At 51.4% G+C, this 5,722-nt stretch overlaps 3 non-coding genes across 3 annotated transcripts; all 3 read right to left on the reverse strand.

Moving 5' to 3' along the window:
* Positions 1 to 254: 254 nt before the first annotated feature.
* Positions 255 to 388, reverse strand: LOC111724512. The gene has a single exon (XR_002772805.1). It is a non-coding gene; the product is annotated as a small nucleolar RNA SNORA71 (small nucleolar RNA).
* Positions 389 to 2,027: 1,639 nt separating this feature from the next.
* Positions 2,028 to 2,160, reverse strand: LOC111724516. Its single transcript, XR_002772810.1, has one exon. It is a non-coding gene; the product is annotated as a small nucleolar RNA SNORA71 (small nucleolar RNA).
* A 1,956-nt stretch (positions 2,161 to 4,116) lies between these two features.
* On the reverse strand, positions 4,117 to 4,250 carry LOC111724514. The gene has a single exon (XR_002772807.1). It is a non-coding gene; the product is annotated as a small nucleolar RNA SNORA71 (small nucleolar RNA).
* Between the last annotated feature and the right edge of the window lie 1,472 nt (positions 4,251 to 5,722).

The following is a 5,722-nucleotide window of genomic DNA, read 5'->3' on the forward strand; positions in this document are numbered from 1 at the left end:
CCTGAGAGGTGGGGCTGAGGACATGGAAAGGGGTGAATGAGGAAGCAGAAAAATCTTCCAGGGGAGCTCTAAGAGAAGGGTGACTGCTACTGTGGCTCTAAAACTAGACCACAAATGTCAACTCCCTGAGGCAGGGCCCTGTTTCACCACCCTTTCCGTAAGCCTCCTAGTACCCCACACCGTGCAGCTCAGAAAAGGCACTCAATGAACCAGAGTGTCAGGCACGAGAAGGGAGGAAAGCTGGTAAGAAGGCATGTATGAAAGCTCCAGAGTTTGGAAGGGACAGGTGTGGACCCTTCAAACACGGGGAAAGGCTTTCAGTGATTCCTCTCCCTGCACTATCAATGACCAGGGCACAGGCAACCCACGATCACTTTCGAATGCAGGGGCAGAAAAGGGCAGAGTGAACTTGGAGGGAAGGCATTGCCAGCAGCTTAGAAAAGGGCCACTCTGGGATAAGAGACCAGGAGATGAGTCAGTGACCAGAGCTGCAGCCTGTAATTCCAGCAGCTGCCTCCGATTCTTAAAGATCGTCTAACATGATGCTTTTCAAACTTCAGGTGTCTGACTCAGCAGGTCTGGGTAAGATGTAAGAATTTCTACTTCTTACAAGTTCCCAGCTAAGTTGACAGTGCTTGGTTCAGGGATCAGTTTGAGAACCACTGCTCTAATTAATGCTTCGCTGCTAAGAGAATAAGAGGGCAGACCAACTTTTGGGGAAACATTGCAAATCCAATGGTTTGGGAAGTCTGGGATTGTGTGATAGTACCATGCTAATTGTCAGGCTCCAAAACACAGCCCTATTCCCACTTCAACAAGCTACTGTCCATACACAATGGGATGTAGGGTGCCTGGCTTCCCCAGAATGCTTGAAACCCCAGGGGAGCGAGGTACATACCTGCTGTGCTTCATACTCTGAAGGGAGAAGTGTGCAAAAGAGAGGGGCTCCTTTTGTCTCTGTGGGCTCAATGGGGGAGTAAGCAATGGGAAGCAGCCTTTGTCTCCCCTCCCATGACCTTGAGGCCTTTGGCCTTGCAGCTAAACATCAGTGCACTCTCTAGAGAAACACCCAGGATTCATACCTTATAAGTATCAAGGGGTCCAGCCAGACACACGGGACAGGGGCCAGCCGATAATCCTGCAATACAAGAAGCTGTACATGTCACTTCATATAACATATTCAACTACCCAAGATGTTTGAGAATAAAAAAATAGCTCTCAACGGAGGATGAGAGGGACTAGAAGGTGACTGCATCAATGGCTTCTCTGTGGTCTTCCCTCTGTCATTCCACTCTTGATCTTACCGCCTCACACATTCCTCCAGGGGCAGCCTGAGAACAAGTCATTCAAAGGTGAACCCCAAAGGCCAGGACAAATGGCAGAGGACATCAAGGCACACTTCACAGGGCCAAGAGAGCAGTGAAAGCTCTCGGGTGGGAAGCAAGGAATAGTTTTCTATCTCAAAACCAAGCTGTACTCCCTTTGTAGCAATGAGCACTTTCCTTTTCTTCTCCTACCTACGAACATTTTTGGCCCTCTATTTCAGGCCAAGTGATACAGAAAGATGTTACCCTATCTTGTCCCAAACTTACAATGCCACCCCCACCTGCCCTGCTCACTCCAGCCTCAAGGTCTCCCTCACGGTGTCCCAACTTCCCTGGCAAATGCCCTCCTCATCACCCCTGCTATTTAAGTGCGTCAGAGACCTGCCCCCCACACCACTTTTAGGCAGCTGTTCTCTGAAAATCATGTATGTGCCAATATTCTGCTGACCCCTAACTGTGCTATTCACTGCAATTCACTCTGACTCCTTCAACACAACCTCCCTCCCATGATCAGGCCTGGTGCTCTAGAATCCTGAGACTTCCCTCACAGTATCAGAGTCTGTGCTGGGCAACACCCCCTCCATATAGACACCCGGGAACAGGAGGCCAAGAGAAAGACCCAGATGTGACATTCCCTGGCACTGACTCTCCTGGCAGCCCAGAAAGCACCAGATCCTCCAGGGCTGGCAGGAGAAACCAGAGTGTGTGAAAGCTCCAGGATTTGGAAGCAACAGAGCGGACCCTCCAAACACGGGGAAAACCCTTTCAGCTTTCCTCTCCCTGCACTACCAATGACCAGGACACAAGCAGACCACACTCACTTTCGGATGCAGGTGCAGAAAAGGACAGGAGAGTCAGGAAGGACAGGAGGCAGATGCCAGGGCCTGCGGAACAGCACAGGACTCCAGCAGCTGCCGTCTGCCCTGCAGAACCCCACAAAACCCAAACCATGAAGAATCAATGGGAAGACACTTCTCATGGGAACACTGAAAAAATCCAGGAGCTGATGATCAAGACTACATGGTCATGTCCATAAAAAGCCATTCTGTCAAAGCTTTGTTCCCCACAGCAGGTCAGAGGCTCTTGGCTGGTGTCTAGAGACTGGGCTGTCATTGATTCCAGTGAGCAGATAACTGATCAGAGCAGTTCACTGAGCTCATGCTCATTCTCTGGCAAAGAATGTGGTTTGGGCAGAATGCCTGGCATTTGGAACATGCTAGGCATACACTCTCTATGCAACCAACCTCAAATAAAAACCCTGGGCACCCCAGACCAGAAACTTATGTTGAATGCATTTTCATTGCTGGAGGAAGAGTGGGCTCCAAGGGGCTGCATAAGAAAGGCTGCACGTGGATTCTTCCAGACCTAACACTTGTCTGTTTCTCCTTATCACCTGTCACCTGTGTACCCTTGCTAGGTTGCTATGATAAATCTTAACCAGTGATTACAACTAGAAAGAAAGTGGTCACAGAACCAGACAGTAGCAGAGGCAGAATTACAGGCCACATACAGTGTCTCTAATACCAAACCCACCTAATTTCCCTAATAACCTGTGGCTGCTGCTGCTCTAATACAGGAAAAGCGCCAGTGCTTTCGACCCACCTGAGTCCCCAGAGGCGCCTCCTACTTTGCAGCGCCTAAAGGCACGTAAGGAGCCAGAGGTGACCCAGGCTTCCCCGGGGAGAGTCTGGATCTGGGAATCCATGGGACATTCCTCTCTTTTCATCCTCACCTCCCCCCACGTCACTACCCAAACCACCAGAGAAAGGGAGCATGACTTTAGAGAGTGCAAAAAGTCAAAAGCCCAGAGAATGGACCGGAAACCTTACCCCAGGCCCCGTGTTCTGCCAGTCTCCTGTGTGACGACACCTGTCGCCAAGCCTCTCTGGCCAGTGTTACATACATGGTGACTTAACTATTATCATCTGAATAGTCACAAGACAGTTTTTAGGAACAAGAAAAGCAGCTTACCTCTAGGGAAGGGGCTGGAGAACTTCTAAGGCAGGAGCGGCACATTCATTTTATCTGTCATGCCAAGTGTTACTGAGGGCTCCTTCAAAGCAAGTGGGGCCATGGTGCCCTGGGGAGTGCACCATGTTCCCCTAGCTGCATCTGGCACAGACCTAGGGAAGCAGCAGGGCTCTGTTAGGGCTGATCCCATAGATTCCCCAATTTCATTCTTCTCTGGTCCTTACCTTTATACCCAGACTGGAGGGAAAATCCTTCCCCAGTGGCCACACAAGGCCAGGACCTACATGACTCAGTGACTTGATGAAGAATTCTTTGAAGGGGTGGAACTCACCCAGTCTGCCCCCACCCTTAACCCCTGCACAGGCTGCTTACTCGGTATCCCCGCCCCCCAACACTGTACAATGCAATGAGCCCTATCCCCCCACATCGGAGGGGCCTTCCCTTTCTTGTTTTTCACCTGTCACACACTGTGGAGCACTGACCATTGACAGACAGAACAAAACCAGGCACAAATTCAGACATAGCCCTCAAGATCACGGCAAAGACAGTCAGGAGACAAGTCAAGCAACGACTTGCACAGGGTCTGCCTGCTGCTCAGGGCACTGACGGAGGGTGTGGAAGGAGAGGTGCGGAGCAGAAGCTTCCAGGAGGAAGGGGTAGGTGGCCCTGTCACAGCTCCACACCCGGCTCTTCTACTCCTGTAGGCTGAGCCTGTGCTCCCACATGTCTAACAGTAACCTGCCCTGGGCCGGAGAAAAGAGCAACTCAAAAAATCACACGAGGCACAGGAGGCAACTGGAAGGCGGTAGGAAGGAGGAAGTGTGGGAAAGCGCCAGGGTTTGGAAGGGACAGGAGTGGACCCTCCAAACACGGGGAAAGGCTTTCAACGACTCCTTTCCCTGCACTATCGATGACCAGGGCACGGGCAGCCCATGATCACTTTCGAATGCAGGGTAGAAAAGGGCAGAGGACATGCTGAGAAGGGAGGCCAGTACCTGCATCCCGGATGATGACCAGACTTACAGCCTAAGATTACAGAAGCTGCCTCTGATGCTCACAGAGATCACCTGCCACTCAAGAGTTGAAGGGAAGGCAAACATTGGCAGAAATACTGAGAATCCTTGGGCTCTGAAAGATTGGGTTGGCATGGCACCAATATTGACTGCCCGATGACAAATCACTCAGTGGGCCACTGGATATGGATCTAGGTTTGAGACTAGAAGGCAGCCCCCATCCATCCCAGCACACTGCTGTTCTCTCAGCATCACAGCGACCTCTAGCAAGGACCCTCAGAGCCCAAACAAAGCTCTGGAAGCACCTTCTCTGCAGCAGCCCCACGAGGGGAGAAGACGGCCTACTCCTGTCTCTGACAGCCAAGGGGACAAAGCTGGGAGCTAAAGGAAGCAGCATTCATTCACCCATGCCACAGCACCTTAACACCTCTGGCCCACCTCTGCTCTGAGGCCTGCAGAGAACTTGAGCTCTGGAGAACCAGGCAGGACAGCACTTACCAGGGACCTCACAATCTATGCTCTCCCTGAGGACACCTCTCACATACATGGGGCACTATCATGTGACGCTCCGGCAGGGATGAGAAGCCAGCAGGTAATCAACACACTCGGCACTGCTTAACACTCGTCCAGGGAACCACTGCATTCACCCACAGGAAAACACCAGGAGAATCAGCAGCATCTCAGGAGGTGGATACACTGTCAGCTTTTCTCTTTTTTTTAAAGACAAAGTCTCACTTTTTCACCCTTGGTAGAGTGCTGTTGCGTCACAGCTTACAGCAACATCCAACTCCTGGGCTTAGGCAATTCTCTTGCCTCAGCCTCCTGAGTAGCTGGGACTACAGGCACCTGCCATGACACCTGGCTATTTTTTTTGTTGCAGTTTGGCCAGGGCCAGGTTCAAACCCGCCACCTTCGGTATATGGGGCCAGTGCCCTACCCACTGAGCCACAGGCGCCATCACACTAATAGCTTTTCTAGCCTCTGCTGGGTCACTGCCACCCCTCTAAGGCTGTCCTGTCTGGAGTGAACAATAAAGGACCCTCTGCACATGAGGAAAACCTTACAACCATACCACCAACAACCGAGAGATAAGCAGTGTACAATCACTTTGAATGCAGAGGCAGAAAAGCACACTGAGCTTGCTGAAACTGAAGACCAGTGTCTGCAGAGCCTGAGATGGAAACAGCAGCTGTCACCTTGTCCGGCATGAACTTAACCTGCCCAACTAAGAGACAAAGGAAAGACCAACCCTCTTGATAAAAATGCTGCAGAATTCTTTTTTTTTTGAGACAGAGCCTCAAGCTGAGCCCCTGGGTAGAGTACCATGGCTTCATTGCTCACAGCAACCTCCAACTCCTGGGCTCAAGCGAGTCTCTTGCCTCAGCCTCCCAAGTAGCTGGGACCACAGGCGCC

Source organism: Otolemur garnettii, unplaced genomic scaffold, assembly GCF_000181295.1.
Source record: "Otolemur garnettii isolate 467f Iridium unplaced genomic scaffold, OtoGar3 scaffold00023, whole genome shotgun sequence".
Taxonomy (NCBI): Eukaryota; Metazoa; Chordata; class Mammalia; order Primates; family Galagidae; genus Otolemur; species Otolemur garnettii.